The following is a 27,159-nucleotide window of genomic DNA, read 5'->3' as shown; positions in this document are numbered from 1 at the left end:
CAGTGGAAAGTAATCATTGCTGGAGGGTGGGGGCGGGAGTTGTTTATAGTCCTTGAAATATAATACTTAAAAAAAGTTTTTTGAAGTGTTTTATTCAGACTTCAGTATGTCTCAAGCTTTAATTTCAAAAAAGATAAAGGAAAATCAAGTAGAGAAGAAACAAAAGGCACCTAAATGGTGAGCTGTCGAACATTTGGGTGATACAAATTTATGTAAATCTCAAAAATATAACAAAAAGCAACAACCCAGTGCTCCACGATAGAATAAACAAGGCAGGGACTTCCTCTTCCCAATTTAGTTTGATGTTTTTCAATTTTTGTGTGTCTCTTCATATAATTAGTGGTAGATAATTATTAATTTATTTGGCATTTATCATGCCAATATTAATTCATGCATATCTAATATGCTTTAATTAAAATTGGGAGGAATTTTCTGATATGATGGACTAAGTCTAACATAGTAGTTATTGAGAGAATATAAATATTTTCACATGAATCCCACTGTAGTTTACTAATTAATGTACCTACTCTAGGATATACAGAGTGACATTAGAATCTATACTAATGAAAAAGCAGTAGTTTAAAAATTGTTCAATATTTATGTTGGTACTTAATGCATCCTTCTTGGAAGCCATATTATGAACAAATTACCCAGCAACCAGGTTTTCTTATAAAGTATATTTTTATGAATATTTTATATATTGGACATCTTACAAATTGTGATAGACTTCTGTTATTGGGAAGATAATGATCTGACACTGACAATAATTGACAATGATTCTCTTGATCATTGTTAAGTGAACTCTTTGCTCCTTCTTGAGCCCATCTTTCCTCATCTGTTCCCTGCCTCTTACATGTTTGAATTTCAGTGTTTGGTCTCTTTTCGGTTTGAATTTAATGTAAGGTTTAAGGCTGAGCTCTGGAAAGTCAGTTTATGAGAACTAAGTCCTAAGGAAACTAGAACCCTCATTTTTCTATGATTGTCATATAAAGCTTGGTAAAATCAAAATATTTTACTGCCTTTTGTATAAATAATAACCTTCTCTACATGATTTCTATGACTTGACTCCATTTTTTAATGCTTGGGAAAAATGGTTTCAAACTCATGTTTCTATGACCATGTTTCAAGGTTGTATTAGGTTGGTGCAAAAGCAATTGCGGTTTAAAAAGTTAAACATAATTGCAAAAACAGCAATTACTTTTTTTAAATTTTATTTTATTTATTTTTTATTTTTTTAATTAAAGTTTATTGGGGTGACAATTGTTAGTAAAGTTACATAGATTTCAGGTGTAGAATTCTGTATTACATCTTTTATAAATCCCATTGTGTGTTCACCACCCAGAGTCAGTTTTCCTTCCATCACCATGTATTTGATCCCCTTTACCCTCATCTACCACCTCCCTCCCCCCTTACCCTCTGGTAACCACTAAACTGTTGTCTGTGTCTATGAGTTGTTGTTTCTCATTTGTTTGTCTTGTTTTTTTGTTGTTTTTGGTTTGTATACCACAGATCAGTGAAATCATATGGTTCTCTGCTTTTTCTGTCTGACTTAATTTTGCTTAGCATTATAATCTCAAGATCCATCCACGTTGTCACAAATGGTCCTATATCATCTTTTCTTACCTCCGAATAGTATTCCATTGTGTATATATATCACAACGTCTTTATCCATTCATCTGTTGAAGGCCATTTTGGTTGTTTCCATGTCTTGGCCACCGTAAATAAAGCTGCAATGAACATTGGAGCACACGTGTCTTTATCTCTAAATGTTTTCAGATTTTTTTGGGTAGATACCCAGGAGCAGGATTGCTGGATCATACGGTAATTCTATTCGTGACTTTCTGAGTAAACTCCACACTGCCTTCCATAACGGCTGCACCAATCTGCATTCCCACCAACAGTGTATGAGGGTTCCTTTTTCTCCACAGCCTCTCCAACACTTGTTACTATTTGTCTTGTTGATGATAGCCATTCTAACTGGGGTGAGGTGATCTCTCATTGTGGTTTTTATTTGCATTGCTCTGATGATTAGTGATGTTGAGCATTTTTTCATGTCTATTTGCCATTTATATGTCCTCTGGAGAAATGTCTCTTCAGGTCCTCTGCCCATTTTTCAATTGGGTTGTTTGTATTTTTGTTGTTGAATACCGCAATTACCTTTGCACCAACGTAATATTATGTATTCCCACCTCTACTATTATGAATGAAACTTCTTATTCTATTTTTTTTTTTTTTTTTTTTTTTACAGAAAGCATTCTGATCACTTGAATAAGCTTTAGGTATAAGAGTACAGAATCAGTTTAAAATCAAGAGTTATCCTCTGAACATTATAGGCATGTGTCAGACAGTAAGATGGACTTACATTTTAAAATTCAGTATGTTATTATTCAGGAAAGACAGAAATATTTACAAACTGACTACCTGAATTTTAAAAACAAAACATGCTCCTTGTTATTATCAGGAAAATATTACTCTTAACTTTTGCCATTCACTAAGAATTAGAAGCTAAATTCAAAGACAGAGACTGAATCAGATTGTCCTTTCTAAAGGACTCGTGCAAACTGCTCCTGGCAGAAATGTCTCTTCTCTCCAACCCCAACATGGCAGACTTAATTAGGCCCATTGCTGGCCTCCTGGAATAGGATGTCATTTCCCTAAAGTAATGAAATTCATAATAATAGTGGCTACCATTTATTGAGCAGTTATTAATGCTGGAAACTTTCCTAAGTATGTTCATATATTATCTCTCTCTTCGACCCTTCTCTCCCTCTTCCTAATTTCACATGGAGTAAATCTAAAAGATTTACCGACAGGATGTTCTCTTTTTAAGTATTCTGACAGCCACATAGTTTAATAATATTGGAAGTTCAGGGGAAAAGAACAGTTGAGCTATCAGTATGAAGCTGCCTGTTGGACTTATAATCAAAATGCAAATGTCAATATTTAAATACTTTTTGCTATGGCACAGCAAAAAGGAGAGAGACAGTTCAATAATGTGCACTGCAGGAAACTGGGGTGACAAATGTCTTTTCACTTTTCTGAAACTTACATAAGAGTAAAACATACTCCAGTAAATTAGGCTTTTACCATAACAGGTTTGGTTTTTCATTTAGGAAGGGAAAAAGAAGATCAAACTCTGAATCGCTTTCCATTTCATCCGCTCTGATAGCTTTAACTGAGGCAAAGTTTTCTGATGATTACGTTTAGTCATAATAATATTTCTCTCATAGTTCTTTGGCACATATGACATAACCTTTGCTGTTATCAACGTGTCATAGCATTTTCTCTCCATGTTTAGCTCGCTTTGTTCTAAACCATCTGTATCAAGTAGATATAATTTTGTGATGTTACTCTTCTAGCACCACAACCTGCTGTTTGAGTGGAATCGCCTGGTAAACAAAATTTAATTTTCTCAAGTGTTTGTTCTTAGTCTTTGTGGAAATTCAGATTTGCATTTTCTTTCATTTTCCCCTGAGTTTTGTGCTCACAAGATAAGTGATCCTTTCTGGAAACTGAAGTTTATCTAGACCACAGGAGCTGCCTGGTTTATAAAAACTGATATAAGAAAATCTACAAGCAAAACAGAAGTTGAAGGATTTTTTTCAAAAATGATCTTTCGTTTACTGAATGGATTTGCCAATGGGTTGCTTCCAAAAGCCATTTCTAAAAGTACATCTGCTTATTTTACATGCCATTAACTATTTGTCAAAGAAAACAGGGCAGAGACAATTTAAGAATTAGGAAACCACTGCCAATTATAGAGCAATTTAAAATGAGGACATGATTATTTTAAATTATAGTGGAAATCAACATGAAAAGATGACTGCCACGCCTAAAGGTAGAGAAGTGAGCCTGAGAACATGACATTGTTGATAGCTATTGACTCACTGGGTACCCTGGGCTCAACTCTGTTAGAAGGTGACAGAAGTTCTTTGTTCTCAAGGGATTTATAATCTAGTGAAAAGGATCAAATTCATAAATGCTGACTCTTTCATGTCAGCATTTGGAAAGTGAACTGGTCTGGAACGGAAAGTGAACTGGTCTGGAAATGAGATTCAGTGGTATAGTTAGTGATTGTTGATTGATCACAAAAGTCTTCCAGAAAACAACTTTTGATTTGTGGCCTAACTATTTGAAGGAAAATATCTGAAGTCTCACTGAGCTAGCCCACAAGTGAATGAGGTGAGAAAATCATGCAGTTCGGCATCTTGCAAGCTGATTTGTCTCTTAACTAGCCATGTGACCTGGGCAAAGCTACTTAATTTCTCTGAGCTTCACTTTCCTCATCTCAAAACAAGACTAATAATCTTCATTTACGTCACGGCACTGTTGGGGAAACCAAATGAGCTATAGTTGGACAGTGTTTAGCATAGTCCTCAACACAATTTACCTAATTGACTTTGAGAGTTTGGCTATATTCTTAATCTTCACGTCTAAAGTGTTGAGCCTCCAAGATCCGAGATCTGTATCTGCCTCTGAGTTGCAACACCTGGTTCAGTGGGAAATCAGCCTCAAGTGGGAAGGTCAGTAGGTGCTGGGGAGAGGCTAGAAGGTAAGCCTTCAAGACATGATGGACAGACACTAATAAAAAGCAGCCTGTGGATTGGGGTTGCTCACTAAATCTGCAAGATTGGATATGGGAAAAACTTAAGCAGCCAGTGAAGGAAAAAGGATGAAAACAAAGTTCAACATGAAAAAGGATGTAAACATAGAAAGATGCAGGGAACTCCTGTGATGAACAGTAATTTTCTTGAGACTAGAGATCAATGTTCTGCAATTTAAAAATTGGTTGTTAATAATTTAATGAAGTTACGAATTGGGAAATCCATGTGTCCCGTGTACTAGTGGTGGGATTTTCTGCATGGATGTGTCCAAACACTGTCATGCCCACCAAAATGGGTTAGGAAGAGGGATTGCATGTGACTTTCTCATGCTGACTGTGCCTGCTCTGGATTTAGAGAGGTGATAGCCTTTTTGAAATTCAGGCTGCTAATACCCGGAACTCCGTTTCTCCCTTGATTCACTCAGAGAGGTCTAGAAAATGAGAGGGTCAGTGGTTAATATCGTGTTAGAAGGGACAGGAAAAACAATCCTGGAATGCGATTTTTCTACCTATGGCTAGAAGGGGTCCATGGGATACCATGGGAGTGGGAAAAACTCAGCAGTTTGGAGAAAATATCCCTTTGTCATCACTGCTAATAAGAAGGTCCAAAAGTAAAATAATTTACACTTCTAGATTTCTGTCAAAGAAACAGGATTATATCAGGAGTTTTCCTACTTCAAAAGTTCTTCCTGCTGTTTGGTTAGACTCTTGGCTAAAATATCCAACTAACAAAGGTAGTTATCCAGGTGCTCTCTCCTTGGCTGTGACAAGACTTGTTTTTTTAAATGTTTTAAAATTGATTTAGTTCCTAAGTGCCCAATAGCTGTCAGATAGTGACAGCTTTTCATCCACAAATAATCTAATAGTTTATTAGAAGTAGTTATTTACACATGAGTGGACATCTGGCCTCCCTTGTACAGTATTAATATTTCTTGAGTATTACCTTTAGACATGGACTTGACACTAGAGAGATGGATGGTACCTAGAGGTCAAATTTTAATGCATCAAGTCAGATTTATTTCTGAGAAGCCACCATTCCACAGAATCAGAAAATGGTAGAGCTGAGGGGCAGAGTGCACCTACTTTATCCTTCTACCTCCAGGTGGTCCACAGAGTGACCCAAATGTTATACTCATGCTAACTATGCTTATTCTGCTGAGCTTGGTAGCATGCTATTTCCTGTCTCTGTCCCTCAGCTGCAAATTCTATAGCATGACATTTGTTTCGCTGATAACACTGATAACTGCTGCCATAATGTCATCTAATAAAACATGATCTGATTTTGTGATTGAAATAGCAAATACTACTCTTACCTGATTTCTTTCTAAAGAAACACTTGGCCTTTGATCCTTTCTGCTTTGGTTTTCCTAAAATCCTAAGGTCAATTTGCTACTCAAGAGTGAGTGTATTTTGTGAATGTATCAACAATTCTCGGGTTGGCCTGGTGGCTCAGGTGGTTAGAGCTCCATGCTCCTAACTCTGAAGGCTGCCGGTTCAATTCCCACATGGGCCAGTGGGCTCTCAACCACAAGGTTGCCAGTTCAATGGTGGGATCCACCCCTGCAACTAGCAATGGCAACTGGACTTGGAGCTGAGCTGCGCCCTCCACAACTAAGACTGAAAGGACAACAACTTGACTTGGAAAAAAAGGCCTGGAAGTACACACTGTTCTCCAATAAAGTCCTGTTCCCCTTCCCCAATAAAATCTTAAAAAAAACACCACAACACAAAAAACAAAAACCAAAAAAACACACAAAACAATTCTCAGAGCCTGGGGAGGAAACAAGAATTCTGGACTTCTGGACCTCATATCCTTTTTTGGTTCTTTTCAATAAAATGTTTTTGATGCTACTTTTTCCATTGGAGAAAAGCAAAAGTGGAGCTGGGAATCAAGCTCAGTTATTTTTTCTTAAGGAAAAGCTCATCCCAAATTAAGTTTCCTGGGTTATATTGAAAGTGAGCAGATGACTCAAGCCCCACCAGCATCTATGAGACTTCCACTGAGATCCAAAAAGGCCAGCTATAATAGCTCTCTCTGCCTTCGACACTTAGACAACTTGTCCAGTTTTCAACATGGTACAGTCTAACTGCCAACAGGTTGCAGATGGCAATGTTTTGGTAGATAAAGTGTGAAACTCTCCCTTAGCTCCAGGAGATTTTATATTTAAAAGTAATCTTATTTTTTTTAAAGGTTTTTAATTTGAAGTAATTTTAGATTTGAAACATTTTTCAAAAAGAAAGCTTTCATAAAACCTTCACCTAGACTTCCCAAATTTTAATATTTTACCGTATTTATTTCCTTCCTTCCTTCCTTCCTTCCTTCCTTCCTTCCTTCCTTCCTTTCTTCCTTCCATCCATCCTCTCTCTCTTTCTTTTTATATTTATACATTTAGGCAGGAAGTATTTGAGGGTAAATTGCAAATATGATACATCTTTACCTCTAAACACGTCAGTGTGTATTTCTTAAAAATGAGAAATTATTTTACACAACCACAGCATGACAATCAAAATAAGAAATTAACAGTAGTATAATACTGTTATCATATAGACTTTGATATAATACTGTTATCATATATTACTTTTCAGTAATATAATACTGAATCAATAGACTTTGATCTAATTTTCCAGGTTTTCCATTAATAGCATTTTTTTCATGCATATCTTTATAGTACAATAATTTTTTCAGTCTGGTTCAGAATCCAATTCATAATCACAAATTACATTTAGTTGTCATCAGAGTAATCTTTTAAAAAACCCAATCTGTTAGTATTGCTATCTGGTTAAGCATCCCATGAGTTTGTAGTTTTCTTAAGATGAAAATAAAATATCCATTGCCAAGGCTGATATTCAGGAGGTATGCTGCACTAATTCTCTTGACCTTATTCAGATTGACTAGTGCCTGTGCCTGATGGTTGTTAAGTATTTGCAATATTACTCTCTCTTTTATTTATTTATTTTTTTATTGGGGAAGGGGAACAGGACTCTATTGGGGAACAGTGTGTACTTCCAGGACTTTTTTTCCAAGTCAAGTTGTTGTCCTTTCAATCTTAGTTGTGGAGGGCGCAGCTCAGCTCCAGGTCCAGTTGCCATGGTTAGTTGCAGGGGGTGCAGCCCACCATCCTTTGCGGGAGTTGAGGAATCGAACCGGCAACCTTGTGGTTGAGAGCCCACTGGCCCATGTGGGAATCGAACCGGCAGCCTTTGGCATTAGAAGCACAGAGCTCTGACTCCCTGAGCCACCAGGCTGGCCCTCCAGTATTACTCTTGACTACATCTTATAATATCCTGCTCTGCTTTGCAGATTCATATTTTGCCATTCTCTCCCAAACTGTCTTTGCTTCACTCACACTTGTCATCAACTGTGAAGGGGCTTAGGTTTTATGCTATTTAAAAGCTAACAATGTAGCCTGCCACAGTTTCATAGATGTGGGCAGACGACATAAGATTCCTCAGTCAGAGACAAAGGATATCATTGTGCATGGCACAGCGGGAAGATTCATATTCATGTTGCTTCTTCCTGACTCCAAAATCCCATGAGGATGATGTGGACATAGGCCCAGGTGGATGCTGTGCACACAATGGGTCTGTCACAGCTGAGCTTAGGAAACCCCCAATCTTATAAGTAGGCTGCCAGCAAACTTGATCTTGGAGTTGGAGGAAGATATTTTATTATCGTGGTCAGGAAACAAATATGCTCTTTTGATCCAGAGAGAGACACTGTATCTTCCAAGATTGTTGCTATATAAACATCCTTAGAAAGCCAGTCCAGCACGAGAGCTGATAGAATATGTCCATTAATGTCATGGAGAATTGTCTCTCAACAACACTGGTCGTCTTTCAGTTTCTCTAATGGGCCATGCTCCCTCCAAGTCCCATTGCATTTATTGTTTTCCTTTTCGAAATATTTTCCCTTCTTCCTCTGCAATATCTAATTGACATCTCATCATTCTTTAAATCTCTTATACTGATGATTTTTCTTCAGTCCCTCAAATTAAGTTAGATTCTTCTATAGATCACTATACATTTCATTAAGGGGATTTATCACGCTCTGTGATTTATGTTAGTGTAAATATTTGGTTAATGTCTATCTCTTGGAGAAGACACAATTCCTTAAATGTCAGGGACTGGACTGTGTTGCTTGACTTGAATCTCCAAGATCTAGCACAGTATTGGACACATAGCAGACACTCAATAAATATTCGAAAAGCGAAAAAAAGTATGTGTCAGGCATGTAGTATTTAAGGTAGCAAAGCCTATGGTTGTGCAGTCTCTCAGTAGTTATTCCAGAATGTTTTAAATATTTGATTTTGTGAAATCATCTGCAAATAGAGTTCAGTCTATTTCTAATATTTATACCTCACTCTGTGTGTGTGTGTGTGTGTGTGTGTGTGTGTGTGTGTGTAAATACACAGGCTAGGCTTTCCAGTATAATGACGCAAGTACTAATGAGACTGGGTATTTCTCTTTGTTTTGACTAATACAAGAATTGTTCTGATTTTTCATTAACAGTGGTCTACTCTGCCTTAAAAAAAGAATGAAATCTTGCCATTTGTGGCAACATAGATGGGCCCAGAGGGCATTATGCTAAGTGAAATTAGACAGAGAGAGACAAATACAGTATGATTTCACTTAAATGTAGAATCTTAAAAAATAAAACAAACAAACAAAACAGAAACAAACTAAAGGAAAAAAAAGAATGACCTTTAAGGATACTTTAAAGAAGTTTCTTTCTATTCATAGTTGGCTAACAATTTTCTTTAATACTATGTATTGAGTTTTACCAACCACTTCTTTTATATTTTCTCCTTTAAACTATCAGTGAGTGACTAGAATAATTTTTACATTCTAAAGAAAATTATATGGTTATATATCATTTAGGAATGCTTTTTTACAGGTTTATTGAAAAATAATGACATACATTAGTATGTAAGTTTAAGGTGTCCAGCACAATGATTTAATTTACGTATATTGTGAAATGATTACCACTATAGGTTCAGCTAACATCCATCTTCTCATGTAGGTAAAATAAGAAGAAAAGAAAGGATGAAAAAATTTCTCTTTGTGATGAAAACTTTTAGGATTTACTCTCCTAACAACTTTCCTATATATGCTATACATGATATAGCAGTGTTAGTTACAGTCATCATGTTGTACATTACATTCCTAGTACTTACGTATCTTATAACTTGAAGTTGGTATCCTTTGACCATCACTCTCCAATTCCCTCTCCCCCCATCCTCTGTCTCTGATAACCACAAGTCTGGCCTCTTTTTCTCTGAGTTTTTTTTTTAAGATTCCACATGTGAGGTCACACTGTATTTCTCTTTCTTTTTCTGACATCTCATTTAGTATAATGCCTTCAAGTTCCATCCATGTTATTGTAAATGGTACGGTATCCTCATTTTTTATGACTGAAATATATCTATATCTATATATATATCTATATATCTCTATCTCTATCTCTATCTCTATCTCTATCTCTATCTCTATCTCTATCTCTATCTCTATCTCTATCTCTCTATCTCTATCTCTATATATTCCAACATGGATGGAACTTGAAGGCATTATGCTAAGTGAGATGTCAGATAGAGAAAGAGAAATACTGTATGTGGAAATACCTCACATGTGGAATTCTTAAAAAAAAAAATGTTGGAGGAAAAGAAACTTTTGGTTATCAGAGACAGAAGACGGGAGGCGCTGGGGGGGGAGTGGGAATTGGAGGATGATGGTCAAAGGATGCCAACTTCAAGTTATAAGATAAATAAGTCCTAGGAATGTCATGTACAACATGATGACTATAACTAACACTGCTGTATCATATATTGCATATATAGGAAAGTATTCCTCACAACTTCTTTATCCATTCATCCGTTGATGGACACTTAGGTTGTTTCCATATTGTAAATCGTGTTTCAGTGAACACGGAGTGGCAGATATCTTTTTGAGTTAGTATTTTTATTTCCTTTGGATATATTCCCGGAAATAGAAGTGCTAGATCATATGGTGTTCTATTTTTAATTTTTTGCAGATCCTCCATACTGTTTTCCATGGTGGCTGTAGCAATTTATAATCCCCCCAACAGTATACAAGGGTTCTTTTTTCTCTACATCCAGACCAGCATTTGTTATCTCTTATCTCTTTGATGATGGCCATTCTAACAGAGGTGAGGAGATATCTCATTGTGGTTTTTATTTGCATTTCCCTAATGATTAGTGATGTTGAGCATCTTTTCATGTACCTGTTGGCCTTTCGTATTATATTTTCAACACTATTGGAGAATCTATGCATGTCTTTAAATCATTAACTTAAGATCTAAATTTTCTTTTTATAAAGATGTACATAATAGTATAACCCTACTATCTAGACATTTTAAAAATAGCATGATACATAGAATGATAATTTTAAAGTCCTAGATACATTTATTTCTCTGCATGCTTTAAACACATATTGACATGTAGCTTAATATTTATAAGTTGATTACTATATCCTTTGAAACATGGTGTATTTGAATTTATAACTTAATTTTAAAAAGAGGTTTTTATGATGGGTTTGAATATATACATAAAAATGCTAATGTTGCATTTTTCAACATTTAGTCTATAATTTATAAACATTTATAAATATTGTACTTGAAAGGGAAATTGTTTTTTTTTTTTTCCTTACATAGAATAGATGTTATTTTGAATCACAAATTCAACATATCTTTTAGGATACTATCCCAAAACTATGTTGAAAATACTTGCTTTTCTTTGAAATAGTATACTTAAACCAGTTTCAGCTGAATATTTAGATATGACTTATTTTATTTTTAAATTAAGTTTATTGGGGTGAAACTGGTTAATAAGACTATATGTTTCAAGTGTACAATATTAATTAATACATCATCTGTATATTGTATTCTGTGCTCATTACTCAAAGTTTAGTCTCCTTGCATCACCATATATTTGACCCCCTTTAACCTCTTTAACCCTCTACCCCTTTCTCTCTGATAACCACTATACTGTTGTGTGTTAATGAGCTTTTAATTTTTTTCTTTGTTCATTTGTTGTTTTGTTTTATATCCCACATGTCAGTGAAATCATATGATTCTTGTCCTTTTCCATCTGACTTATTTTTGCTCAGCATGATACTCTCAAGATTCATCCATGCTGTCACAAATGGCAGTACTTCATCTTATGGCAGAGTAGTATTCCATTGTATATATGTACCACAGCTTCTTTATCCAATTTTCTGTCCATCCAAGGACAGTTGGATTGTTTCCATGTCTTGGCCATCACAAATAATGCTGCAATGAACATAGGGGTACATATATCTTTATGAATAAATATTTTCAAAAATTTCAGGTAGATACCCAGAACAGGGATTGCTGGGTCATATGGTAGCTCTATTCTTAATTTTTTGAGGAACCTCCATACTGTTTCCCATAGTGGCTATACCAATTTACTTTACCACCAACAGTGTATGAGATTTCCTTTTTTCTCCACATTTTCTCTATAAATAGTAACAAGTGTTATTTTTTTGTCTTGCTAGTAAGAGTAGATATGGCTTATTTTAAAAATATACAACACTTGGAAAATATAGGCAGCATTTTGTTATGAATGTGTGTCAAAAACCTGATCTATTTTTTTTTTAAAGATTTTTTTTTTTTTAATTGGGAAAGGGGAACAGGACTTTATTGGGGGAACAGTGTGTACTTCCAGGCCTTTTTTCCAAGTCAAGTTGTTGTCCCTTCAATCCTAGTTGCGGAGGGTGCCATTCAGCCTCAAGCTGCAGTCCCCCAATCCCAGCTGTGGAGGACGCAGCTCAGCTCCAGGTCCAGTTGCCATTGTTAGTTGCAGGGGGCACAGCCCACCATCCCTTGCGGGAGTCGAAACCGTCAACCTTGCGGTTGAGAGGATGTGCTCCAACCAACTGAGCCATCTGGGAGGCAACTCAGCTCCAGGTGCCATGTTCAATCTTAGTTGCAGGGGGCGGAGCCCACCATCCCTTGTGGGACTCGAGGAATTGAACTGGCAACCTTGTGGCTGAGAGCCCACTGGCCCATGTGGGAATTGAACTGTCAACCTTCGGAGTTAGGAGCACTCTAACCGCCTAAGCCACCTGGGCCGGCCCTCTGATCTGTTTCTTAAATTATTTTTTTCAGTTACAGTTGATATTCAATATTTTATATTAGTTTTAGGTAAAAACCTGATATTTTTTTCAAATAAAATCAATAAGTATAGAATTAAGGGACAATTAAATGATGAGGGTAATAAAAATCTAAAGTGTAAATTGTAAAAATCACTATTTATTCAGTGATTTGAATAAAATTAATATATGCTAATACATATCCCTGAAACATACCAGCAAATATAATTCAATATTATTTATGCATATTTTTTCAATCTACCATTTAGTTAGCTTTTTTTGGCAACTATACATTACAATCACTGGTACACCTGTAATTCTTTATAGTGTGTTTGACTAATGAATAAGCAAACACAGCACATGTCAGTTTAAGAAATGACAGTACTTTGTGTAATTTGCAAAAGAGGGGAAGAGTCTTGCATCCACTCCCTAGAAATAAATATCAAGTAACCATAAAAATATTCAGCCGTTTCCCAGGTATTCAGGGGGGTTTATGCACGGTCCCAGGCAGAGCATCAGAGTTTCTCTTTGAAATTTCCCAGCTTTGCAAATGACATCTCTTTTCTCAACTGCATAACTTCCCAAAACATTCGATTAACATCTTGGTGTTTCACAACAGGAGGATGTGTATATATCAAATGTATGCAAAAACAGTTACGTACAGAAGTGATCCTGTATCTACAAAAAGGAGAAGTGTAATAATTGCTTGAGTCTCCGTATTAATTCTGTGTTGACTGAACTCACTCTGGCCAGTGAGAGCACATTTTTTTGGTCCTCTGTATTTGACTGCTGAAGCTTTCACAAATCAAATAAATTGTAATTCTACTGACTCAATGCTTAGAGTTTTCCACATCCTCCAGAATAACTCACTTTCTGAGCATGTTAAACACGGAGAAAATCTTCCTGATTTTTGTCTAAGAAAGGACAGGTTCTGTCCATTGTGGGCCCATCCTTTCAAGATCTGAATTGATCATACAGAGATAAGTCAGCCTTTTTGCAGTCTTTTACACTTGGCTGTATCACATTGAGGTCCTGATGACTGCCACTCATAGCAACACTTGCACTTTAAATTTTTGTATGCCCCTTGTAAAAAGATGTCTTTCCGCCTAGCAGAGGCTCTTGTGTAGGTGATGTTGGAGAACTGGAAAGTCTGTTTTCGTGCTGTTGCCTGCTTGACATTTGCTACATCACCATATTATGAGCTTCCTCAAATAGACTGGCTATGAGTTCCTCCAATTCCTGTCCAGTTTGATCTCGTGCTTTAGATAGTCACAGTCTTCATCTTTTAACTTCAGTTCCCTCTGAGCTATTGCAAGTTCTTTTAATCTTTCATAGCCCCTTTCTCTGACTTCCAAAACAGATGGGCTTTGTAAATGGGACAGACTATCGGTACTCAACCCCAAAATTTATCACTGACATCACAAGCCTCTATTATAGTAGCACCCTTCAAAAACTCCCTCTCTGAGCTACAGTTGTCATAGTTAATTTAGTTAATCCAGCTGTTACTGCAGAGGTAGATCAAGGTGTTGGATCTGTAACACAGATGCTGATACTAGATATTTCCGTGCAATTTAAACATCTGGGAAAAGAATACACAGGTTGTGTAGGAAGGTTAGAGACATCTAAGGCATTAGACTGAATAGGGGCAGAGCATAAAGCCGAAGGGTATGGCCAACACATGGCACCTGCAATAATGAGTCCTCTCCTACCTTTATCAGACTTTCTGGAAGCAGTGCTATTAAAGCTGGTCCCTGAGTTCCTATTTCAATTTCTAGGACATCATTCGACTGGGTCTTCTCTGCCTCAGAGTCAAGAGAGTATCATCGATGGACTAGAAAAGCAAGGAACAATCTCTGAGTGGTACATAGCACTGGGTATGTGCTCCTTGCACCTTGACTAATATAAACAATTGAAAATGATGACTAATATTAGTAATAGGAGTTTAGAGAAAACTAGACACAAAAGTAATAATAATAAATGACAATTTTTATAATTTTAAATTTACGTTGCTCTTTTTTTTTTTTACTAGGGATTTAATCTTTTAGTGTTGAACGCTATTTTTTTTTCAGCTACTGAAATTATTTGCCCAAGGATACACAAATGAATCAATAACTCAATTTTAATGAAATGCATGTGATCTGTTTTTGAGTCCTGACCCTCACAGTTTCTCCAAAGCAAATCCCACTTGGAAAAGTGTAGAATGCTTTAAGTAGCCAATTTAAATAATGTTAAATAGCCCTGAATTTGACACATTGGATTTCTGCATCATCTTATTAATCAGGACAGCCATCTGGCATCACCAAGACTTTCAGAATATTACAGGGACTCAGTGGATTAAACCGAGGTAATTTTAGAAGTTCATAGCTCTGTGTTGTACATTTTCCCCTCACCCCCAAGTCTGTTTTGTGGGAAAAGGCAGTAGTGGCTGGATTTACTCATTTCTTTAGTATCTATATTTGGTGAGCCGGAGACACTGAGATGCTCTGACTTGACAGATAGTTGTAGTTTAAAGAATTTTCTAGATATACGGACTTTTATTAACCATAGAGCAAGGCAGATATTGCATTAAAAGTTTTCTTTCTGCCCTAAGTAGTTGTCTCTTAAGAAATAGAGAATTTTGTATTATTGGGCAAAACCACTCAGTTGTGAACGACCCACAACTTTCTCGGCTAGGTGGAATTCCTGGTAGTGGAGGAACAACTTTCATCTAGAACAATGGGAAGACAAAGGTAGGATCCTGGGAGAGTCCAGCAGATATTCTGGATTTCTGAACTGCAGCATGATGTAGTCAGTTCAATTTTCAGAGGTACCACTGAAGTAACTGCCTAAGCTACATTAATAGAGAAGCTTCCTTCCTTTCTCTGAATAACAAAATATTGTATATAATGGGATCCAGGAAACATTTAAACTAAATCCTACAAAAACTTTCCAGAAGAATACAAAGATAATATAAATCATCTTCAGGGCTGTTACCCAGAGGATGGAGTAATGTTCTCTCTGCATTTTCATATCCAGAGTAGAAGTTTGAATCATTACTTTTCCTGAAATCACCTCAAACTCATTGGCCTCATACCCATCGAGATATAAATGATTTCTTCCAAAATGTATTATTTTTGGTAAATATTCTAGAATTTCTGTGCATTACTTCAGCAGGAAAGGACATCTTTTTGAAACATTTTCTTCATTTCCTCCAACTCTTTTGGGTATTAAAGATTCAGGAGGCATCTACTGATTCAGAGCTAAGCAGGTCTAGCTTTGAAAGGACTTAATAGATTTTAAGAAATGCAGATTACTCTTTGTGACAAAAAAAACTAATGTAAACAACTAACATTTTTTTTCTCGTTAGCTCAGCAAGTGAAATAAAGACTGGGATTATTTTGCCAAATAGTATTCCTAAACCTCAGCTGTGAAGGGCACATTGCAGGAAGTACACATTTCCAATCTCAAAATTATCATATTTGCCACTGTTGGAAACTAAAAATACTCCAAGGAAACTCTTTGTAATACTGAAATCATTGTTGCTAATATACACATACACTATGTGCACTTTTATACTGGGGGGGTGCCAAAAAAATGCATGTACATGAGTTGTATTCATCTTTTGTTATTGGTATATGTTGAGTATTACAATTTTAATAGTTTTTTCCTTTCTTAAAATGTGTATACATTTTTTTGGCACCTTCTGTATACTGTGTTTCTCTGAAAATAAGACCTAGCCATACAATCAGCTCTAATGCATCTTTTGGAACAAAAATTAATATAAGACCCAGTCTTATTTTACTATAAGACAGGGTCTTTATAATATACTATAGCATATAATATACTATAATATAATATAATATTCGGTCTTATATTAATTTTTGCTCCAAAAGACGCATTAGAGCTGATTGTCCAGCTAGGTCTTAGTTTTGGGGAAACAGGGTATTGTGTTGCCTGTTATGAAAGTGAAAGCCCAAAGGAATTTAAGAAGTGACCTTGTAGTCATTGTTTATTGCTGTGTGACAAATTACCACAAACTTAAAAACACCACCAAGTTGTCTCATAGTTTCTGTAGATCAGAAATCCCAGCAGGACATAACTGGGTTCTCTGCTCAGGAGCTGACGTTAAGGTGTTGGCCAGTGCTGTGGTCTCATTTGCAGCTTGGGAGGGCTCTCCCTAGCTCATTTAGGCTATTAACAAAATTCAGTTCCTGTGGTTATAAAATGACCAAGACCCTCATTTTCTTGCTAGCTATTGGCTGGTGTTGCTCTCAGGAGTGGCTTGTACTGCCCTCTTATTCTGCTTACATTTTTGCAATGGCTCCACTGATGATTTCAGTTTCCAGGTAGAAAGGATGGATTATGAACAAAAAAGAACTGAAAGATTTATTGTGAACATATGTTTCTCTATATAATGTATGTAAGTTGCCTGGCACAATGCAGTAACTAATAAACATTAATTAACTTTTGGGCTTCCCTGAGAATGTGGAGAAGGAAACAAGAATAGATTGTAAAAGCAAGACTCTATTTCAGTGATTTCAAACTTTTCCAGAAATGCTTTTATTAAGATTAAAAACAAAAAAAAGAACACTTTAAGGATCCCCATATAGAAACTTGGAGGAGTAGCAACAATGAAAAATGATTCTTGGGATTCAGAGGATTGAGACTTTGACTTTTCATTGGGTTTTGTCATTGATATTCTTTCTTGCTTCTTTATTTCTTTGCCTAACACGTGGTTTGCTGTCACCTTGGTAGAGATGTATAAGGACAAGGTCATGTCTGTAAAGCAGTGTCTGGTGCCTATTGGATTTTCCCCCATAATTTACTTCTTCCGCAGGTGATTGAAGTCTGTGGCTAGTCACAGGGATTCTTCAAGGTTATTGGGATGTCATTTACTCAGCTGGGGAGGTTTTTGTGTCTCTCTGACTTACTCTGGCTGTTTATGTCACCTTATTGCCGAGTGCATGTCTTATTCTATCCATTAGCATATAGGTGTTCAGAGTTAATGATGAGTAAACAATATACACTTTATGCGCTTTACAGGTTATTACCTCTTTTTTTTTTTGCATCTTAGGCGGAACAATCTGACTGTGCTCACAACTGTTATTTGAACACATTTAAAAAATTGCTTTGGTCATTATTTCAGGCGCTTGTGAACTTGCCCCTGAGAATCCTGCTAAAAGCATATGCATTTAGATTCATGGCAGTGCTTCCAGGCATTCTCCCGTTTGAGAAAAACATAAATACCTGCTAAAGTTCAATGGACAGTTTTGGGAAAGTAATAATCACTCTGTTTCTATCAGTCTTACGGAGGTCGACTATTTAATTCTCTGGTCAGAAGCAATCACACACAGAAAACAAGCTCCCATTTGCATGAAAAGATTTAAGTCCTTTGTTTGTACTGCTCTATTAGGAAAACTGTATGGTAATGTGGTTAAGAGCAGTGATTTTGACTTTATGCAAAACTGGTTCAGACCCTGGCTTTGCTGTCTTTAAACTGTGTGATGTCAGCCAAACCTCTTAAGCACTTTGAGCTTCAGCTTCCTCATCTATACAGTCTATAACTCAGTGTCAGCTTGCAAGTTAATGACTAGCACTTAGACACAGATGGCTATACAGTAAACTGTTTATGGCTTGATTATTAAAACTAACTTAATTTTCCTCTGCAAAATTGTTCCCCTCCAGTTCTTTCACAAGTGTTTTAAGTTCTACACTCAAAGTAATCCCTATAGCTTTATGTAGCTGTTCAATATACTAGGTTACGTCCCTCAGATAGGAAAATTAATCCAAAGCCCATGAGGTAAATTATGGATCTTGTGCTGCAATTGCTCCTTCTCATAGTTGTGTTGGGTTATGTTCACTGATACCCGTATTTTCTTACTAGGTTGCTGCTCCAATTAAGGACATGCTTTTGGAAGAGTGCTGTTTTGAGATAGGAGTGCTGATAGTAGTTATGTAATTGTATTTTTCACTGTATGAAGCCAATTTGTCCATACCAACTGATTGAACCTAGGACCCTGTCTCATAAGCTCCACATTCTGGTTATTGTTTGAACAGCTTTTTGAGAGCTGTCACTTTTGTTAGCAGTTGAACTGCACAAAAAAGACCAGGGTCAGAAAAGTGATTAGAGTTCATGAGTTCAGGGAGGCCACAAAAGGATTTTGACTGAGCTCTCTTTATTGTACATGATGAGCTGCTGGGTTTCAGAGGCTTGGCCTATTACAGTAGTCCCCCCTTATCTGTGTGGGTATGTTCCAAGACTCCCGGTAGATGCCTGAAACTGTGGGTAGTACTGAAACCTGTATATTAAATATATAATTAAACATATGATAAAGTTTAATTTATAAATTAACCACAGGAAGAGAGTAAATAACAATAACTAATAATAAATTAGAACAATTATAACAATATACTATAATAAAAGAATAAAAGTTATGTGGATGTGGTCTCTCTCAGTAAATCAGCGTAAATTTCTTTTTCCATCTTCACAATTTCACCTGTTAAAGACTTGTTCTTGCTGTGGATCTTACCAACCTCAGCATAAGATTTTTTTTCTTTCTTTAAATCAAGAACTACCACTTTTTCACTTAAAGGAAGCACTTTACCACTTCTCTTTGACATATCTGAATTGCCAGCATCACTACTTTTGCTCTTTGGGGCCATTATTAAGTAAAGTAAGGGTTACTTGAGCACAAGCACTGAGATACTGAGACAGCAGATCTGATAACCGAACCTGCTACTAAGTAGCAGGTAGTGGGCAGCATATACAGTATGGATATGCTGGACAGGGGAGTGATTCACATTTACGTGAGACAGAGTGGGATGGTGCAAGATTTCATTATGCTACTCAGAATGGTATGCAGTTTAAAACATAAATGGTTTATTTCTGGAAACTTCAATTTAATATTTTCAGACCACAAGTAACTGACACCACAGAAAATGAAACCATAGATAAGGAGGTGACTGAGTAGAACTGGATGAATTACCACTTCAAATTAGCCAGATGAGAGGATTAAATATTTTCTTTTTTGGTATTTATTTTCATTTTCAGTTTGTCTGTTCCTAGATAAAATTCTGTAGTCAGACAGAAGAATTTGAATATTTTTAGAAAACAAGTAAACTAGAAGGATTCAAAACCAAAAGCCATAAACAAAGATGCTCTCTTGTATTTTGTTGATTCTAACCAAAAAGCAAAACAAAACAAAAAACCCAGCACAACAACAAATAACCAATAAACACAGTTATTTATTGCATTACTACTGTCTTAAGATTAAAAGGGAACAGGCTCTCTACAAAGCACGTTATCTAGCTTATTGCCAAGATATCTCAGTCTCTCAGGCATGTTAATGGGTCACGTCCATGAGTTCTTGCTTCTCTCTCTCTCTCTCTCTCTCTCTCTCTCTCTCTCTCTCTCTCTGTCTCACACACACATGATTTAAAATAGCAATTTTCACATAATAGCTGATTAGTAACTGTTAGTTATTGCTGTTGTTGTTGTTACTTGTACTCTAATTGAATCCTCTAGGTATGAGGTAGGTACTATTATTAGCTCCATTTAACACATGTGAGCACTGAGATTTTGAGAGGTTAATTAACTTCCCTGCCCAAGAACTCTAAGTGAGTAGATGGGCAAGCTGAAATGCTAACTCATTACTATCAGTGTTTATTTCACATATTTTGAAGTTCTTATTGGCTAGATAAAGGTTTAGTATTGTTATGTCTGCTTGATGAATTGACTTCTATATTATGATGAAATGCCCCTTCTTTGTCCCTATTCATATTCTTTATTTGGAAATCTACTTTTTCTGATAAAGATATAGACATTTCAGCTTTCTTTCAATTAATATTTGCATGGTATATCTTTTTGTATTCTTTAAGCTTTAGCACTATCCTGAATCAAAATGGTGTGAGCAGACATTCCTGCCTTGTTGTGATCTTAGAGAAAAACTTTCAATCATTCACAATTAAATATGATGTTAGCAGAAGGCTTTTTGTAGATGTTCTTTATCAAGTAGAGAAAGTTTTCCTTTATGCCTAGTTTTCTGAGAGTTTTAGTTTGAGGGAGTAAAGAATATTATGAAATGATTTTTCTGCATCAATTGATACGATCATGCAATTTTTCTTTTTAGCCTTTTAATATGGTAGATTATACTGATTGATTTCTAATGTTGAACCAGCCTTGCCTCCTTAGAATAAACATACCATATGGTCATGGTATATAATACTTTTTATGTATCTCTGAGGTCTATTTGCTAATATTTTGTTTAAGTTTTTTTGTGTGGCTATGTTAAAGAGGAATATTGGCCTGTAGTTTTCACTTTATGTACTGTCTTAGGAATTAGGGTAATACTAGCTTCATAACCTCTGTTGACATCATATTTGATTGATAGCATGTTTCACATTGGAAACAATACAAACAAGAAGACAATGGAACAATATCTTAAATGTACTGAAAGAAAAACCAAATATGTCAGCCTATAAGTCTTTATCCAGTGGAAGTATTTTTCAAAAACAAAAGCAAAATAAAGATTATTTCAGATACTCAAACCAAAAAGAATTCAGACATACATTATAAAAAATATTAAAGGAATTTCTTTAAACAGGAGGAATGTGATACCCGATAGAAATTTGGATTTATACAAGGGAATGAAGCCACAGGAGATGATAACTACATGGGTAAATATAAGAATTCTTTTATTACACATATCTCTGTAAAAAATAATTAACTATTTCAAGCAAAAAAATAACAATGTATTGTGAGGTTTATAACCTATATAAAAATATGATAATAGAATGTATGACAATACCTGTAACGTCAAGAGAGGAAATATGGAAGTAGACTGTTGTAAATTCCTTATACTATATGTGAAATGACATAATATCATTTCATGGTAGTCTGTGAAAAGTTACAAAAGACATTGTAAACCAAAAGACACTTTAAAGTAAGACAACAAAGGCTTATAGATAACAAGTCATAAAAGAAGATATAGTGGAATAATAAAAACACCTAAAGCAAATGAAAGTAGGAAAAAAATGGGAACAAAGAACAGATGGGGAAAATGGAAACATGGTTGATTTAAACCCAACTATTTTAATACTCTTATTAAATGTAAATGGCCTAAAAACCTCAATAGAAAGATTGCATTATTGGAATTAAATGCAAGACCAAAGTGTATGCTGCTTTTAAGAAACAAATTTAAATAAAAAGACAGAAATATGTAAAAAATAGTTATTGATTTCCAGTTTGATTCCATTGTTTTCAGTGAACACATTCTGTATGATTTTAACTATTTAAATCTTATTGAGGTTGGTTTTATGACCCAGCATATAGTTTATCTTGGTATATGTTCTGTGGACACTTGAAAAGAATGTGTATTCTGCTGTTTTTCGGTGGATTTTTCTATTCATATTGATTAAAGCCTGTTGATTGATGATGTGTTTAGTTCTATATCCTTGCCAAGTTTGCAGCTAGTAATTCTATTATTTGCTGAGTGGGGAGTGTTGACTTCCCCAAGTATAATTGTGGATTTGTCTATTTATCCTTTCAATTCTATCATTTTTTACTTCATGTATTTTGAGGCTCTGTTGTTGGGTGCATACAAAATTAGGATTGATTTCTATGTCTTCTTGATGGATCTACCCTTTTATAATTATATAATATTGTTCTCTATACTTAGTAATTTTTTTTGCTCTGAAATCCAGTTTATCTATTATTTATATAGCTGCTCCTGCTTTCTTTTGGTTTATGTTTGCATGGTATATCTTTCTAACTCCCACCTACTTATATTGTTATATTTGACATTTCTTGTAGACAGCATATAGTTGGGTATGCCAATATGTCTTTTGATTTGTATATTTAGACTAGTTACAGTTAATGTAATTATTGATAGTTTAAGATACATGTCTGTCATTTTGTTTTTGTTTTCTGTTCATTCCTCATTTCTCCATTTTCTTTTCCTGTTTATGTAGGTTACTTGTACATATTTTAGAAATCTATTTTGATTTATCTATAGATTTTTTCTCTCTCAGTGTATCTCCTTGAATAGCATTTTTTAGTAGTTGCTCAATCTATTACATTCTTTATGCATAACATCACAATCCACTGATGTCTGTTGGTGTTCATGTAAACTATAGAAATCTTACCTCTCTTTGTGTCCCATTACCCTCACCCATATACCTTACATATTTTCTAATACATTTGAACATGCTTATAATACATCAGTGTTATAATTTTTGCTTCAACTATTAAACATAATTTAGAAAATTCAAGTGGATGCAAAAAGTCTATTATATTTATACATAATTTTTATTTTTCTGTTGTTCTTTCTTTTTGATGTTTCAAGATTTCTTGTTTTATCAGTTTCTTTCTGTTCGGAGAACTTCATTTACCCAGTTTTAGGATCATTCTTCTGTTGATAAATTCTCTTAGTTTTTCTTCATCTGAGAATGTTTTTCCCCTTCATTCCTAAAGAATATTTTTGCTGCATAAGGAACCATGGGTTTGAAGTCCTTCCATTTCAGCACTTAAAAAATGTTGTACCACTTCCTTCTGGCATCCATGTTTTCTGCTGAGAAATATGGTGCTACAGTGAATTATTTTCTCCCTATAGGCAAGGTGTTATTTCTCTCTCCTTCCAAGATTTCTTCATTGTCTTTAGTTTTCAGAGTTTGACTATGATGTGCTTAGGTATGGATTTCTTTGGGCTTATTTTACTTGGATTCTGCTCAACTTCTTGAATTTGCAAGCTTATGTTCTCTTACCAAATTTGAAAAATTTTCAGCCATTATTTCTTTGAATACTTTTTCAGCCATACCGTCTTTATCCTTCCCTCCAGGATTCCTATGATAAGGATGTTAGCTCTTTTTGTTAAATTCCCATAAGTCCTTGTTAATTTATTTTTTCAGTCTATTTTCTCTCTGTTGTTCAGATTGATTACTTTCTGTTGTTCTGTCTTTCAGTTCATTGATTCTTTTCTCTGCCCTCTCCATCTGCTGTTGAACCCATTCATTGGGTTTTTAAATTTTAGTTATTTTTTTAATTCTAAAAATTCATTTTGACCTCCTTATATATTCTATTTCTTGACTGAGATTTTGTGTTTTTTATTCGTTGCAAGCATGCTCATAATTGTTGAGGCATCTTTACTCTTGTCAGGTAATTGTAACATCTGTGTCTCAATGTTGGCAATTGTTGATTATTTTTTCTCGTTCTAATTGAGAATTTCCTAGTTTTTGTATGATGAGTAATTTTTTTTTAATTGAATCTAGCCATTTTGGTTATTATGTTGTGAGACTTTGGATCTTATTTAAAGTTTTAGTATAGCGAATATCCTCTAACACCACTCCAGTGGGGAAAAGTGGTGTCACCTCATCAGTGTAAAAGTCCAGGCTCCCCACTTGACTTCCATTGACACTTGTGTGGGGAGATACTCTTTGATACTGCTGGTTGAGGGTAGAAAACCAGGCTCTTTATTATGCATCCACTAATACCACTCTGGCTGGGAGGAGGACCACAGTATTGCTTCTCACATGGCATCCCTGAGGCTGTCAGAGGGTGGTGCCTTGTCACTACTGGGTGTTGGCAAAAGGCATAACTCTCCACAAGGCCTCATCTAAGACCAATTTAGCAGGAAAAGAGAGGGGCACCTTAATCCCTCTGGGTAGGGGTGGAAGACTAGTTTTCTCACATGGCCTCCACTGATCCCACAGGGAGGAATACCTTGTTACCATTTAGTCTTGAGAAAAGTCCCTTCTCTTTTCTTAGCCTTCATTGACACCTCCATGGCAGAGGAATTGGGGTAACATTTTAAAGTCTGGTGAGCTTATAATTCTAGTTTCCTCACTTGGCTTTTGATGGCGTAGGTGTGGATGGAATCATAGTTTATCTTCAGTGTTTGGCTGGAGTGTTTTGCTTATTGTCTGAAACAAATATCTCTGTAGGTTGCCCCTTTTCTGAATGTTTGTAGGATTGGGAAGTCTTTTCTTGGGAGCATTATTTTTTCTTGTTTCTTTTTTTTCTGTAATTTTTGGTGGTCCCAGTTTGCCTGCTGCTTCAACACCCAGTCTGGGCTATTAGAGGCAAATAGACTAAGGAACTCATTGCTCAGAAGGGCCCATGCCTCCAGTTACTGGAATATTTCTTTGGTTCTAATCTGCAAATTGACTTCCTTCTGTCCTTTTTTACCCCCTAGGGACTTAGCTTTTAGTATTCTCAGATTTTCTAGGTCAGTTGTCTTTTTCCATCTGCTTTCCATTTTTACAAAATCTTCTGTGTAGTATCTCTTGATTACTTTGTCCTTATGGATTTATTCCTAAAAATACTTTAATTCCATTTTATTAGGTTTTTGTGAAGAATATGCATTTTTAACAATCTGTTTTAAAGTATAATTCTTCAAAACTATTTCTTTTGTGTGATATTTTTATTTAAAATATTTTAGATCTACTCTCTCCATGCCAACGGCCTCATAGCATTGTGTGTGTCAGGGATAAGTGAGAGATAGAAACCATACAAATTATTTTTTTTAAAGATTTTTATTAAAATATAGCAAACATGCAATATTATATTTGTTTTAAATGTATTCCATAGTTATTCAACATTTATATACCTAAAGAAATGATCACTTTGATAAATCTAGCAGCAATATGACACTGTACCACACTATCACAATATTATTGACTATATTCCCTATGATGCACATTGCATCCTCATGACTTATTTGTTTTATACCTTTAAAAAATTTTCAATTATAGTTGACATTAAATATTATTTTATATTAATTTCAGGTGTACAGTATAGTGGTTAGACATTTATACAATTTAAGAAATGATCCCTCTAGAAGTACAAATTTATTGTTACAAAGTAGTCATGGGATGTAGGGTATAGCATGAGGAATATAATCAATAATATTGTAATAACTATGTATGGTGTCAGATGGGTACTAGATTTATTGGGGTGATAGATGGGAGGGATGGTTGGGAGACTGGGTGAAAAAGGTGAAGGCATTAAGAAGTACAAATTGGTAGTTACAAAATAGTCATGGGGATGTAAAGTATAGATAATATAGTCAATAATATGGTAATAAATATATGTAGTGCCAGGTGGGTACTAATCAGGGGGATCACTTCTTAAATTGTATAAATGTCTAACCACTATGCTGTACACCTGAAATTAATATACAATAATATTGAATGTCAACTGTAATTGAAATATTAAAAGGTGAGAAAAGGTGAATGGGAATAAGAGGTTCACATTTCCAGGTATAAGACAAATAAGTCATGGGGATGTAATGTACAGCATAGGGAATAGTCAATAATATTGTGATAGCGTGGTACGGTGTCAGATGGTTACTGGACTTATGGCGATCACTTCCTCAGGTATATAAATGTTGAATAATTATAGTGCACACCTGAAACTAACATAACCTTGTATGTTAGCTGTACTTTAATAAAAATCTTTAAAAAACGTTGTCCCGCTGACTGGTCTGGTACCCACTTGGCACTATACATAGTTATTACTATATTATTGACTATATTCCCTATGGTTTACTTTACATCCCCATGACAGTCTTGTAACTACCAATTTGTACTTTTTAATCCTTTCACCTTTTCCACCCTGCCCCTTAACCTCTTCCATCTATCACCCCAATAAATCTAGTACACATCTGACACCACACATAGTTATTATAACATTATTAACTCTACTCCTTATGTTATACTTTACATCCACATGACTACTGTGTAACCACCAATTTGTACTTCTAATCCTTTCCTCCTTTCCACCAACCCTACAACTCCTCCCAACCCCCCGCCCCCAATCTGGCAACTATCAAATTGTTCTCTGTTTTTATGAGTTTGCTTCTGTTTAGTTTATTTATTTTGTTCTTTAGATTTCACATATAAACAAAATCACATTGCATCTGTCTTACTCTGTCTGACATACTTAGAGCAATACTCTCCAGGTCCATCCATGCTGCTGCAGATTGCAAGATCCCACAACCTACAATGGCTGAGCAATATTCCATTGTATGTATGTACCATCTACTCTATCCATTCATCCATCGATGGATAGCCAGGCTGCCTCCATATCTTGGCATTGTAAACAATACTGTAATGAATGTATGGATGTACATGTCTTCTTGAAGTAGCATTTTGAGTGTCTTTGGATAAATTTTCAGAAGTGGGATTACTGGGTCCTTCTTTGTCTCTTGTTGTAGCCTTTATTTTAAAGTCTGTTTTGTCTGGTATAACTATTGCTACCCCAGATTTTATTTTTTTGTTTCCATTTTTATGAAATATGTTTTTCCATCCCTTTACTTTCAGTCTCTGTGTATCTTTCAATCTGAAGTGAGTCTCTTAAAAGCAGCATTTGGGTCTTTTTCCTTATCCATTCAGCCACCCTATGTCTTTTGATTGGAGCATTTAATCCATTTACATTTAAAGTAATTGTTGATGGA

The 27,159-nt window shown here is 35.4% G+C and overlaps 1 pseudogene; it reads right to left on the bottom strand.

Annotated features, from left to right (window-relative positions):
* Window positions 1-13,245: 13,245 nt before the first annotated feature.
* On the bottom strand, window positions 13,246-14,410 carry LOC109434562 (rab-3A-interacting protein pseudogene; annotated as a pseudogene).
* Between the last annotated feature and the right edge of the window lie 12,749 nt (window positions 14,411-27,159).

Source organism: Rhinolophus sinicus, chromosome 17 (genome assembly GCF_057876585.1).
Source record: "Rhinolophus sinicus isolate RSI-liver-muscle chromosome 17, RSI-T2T, whole genome shotgun sequence".
Taxonomy (NCBI): Eukaryota; Metazoa; Chordata; class Mammalia; order Chiroptera; family Rhinolophidae; genus Rhinolophus; species Rhinolophus sinicus.
Note: the sequence above shows the minus strand (reverse complement) of the source record. Positions and strands in the feature narration are given on the sequence as shown.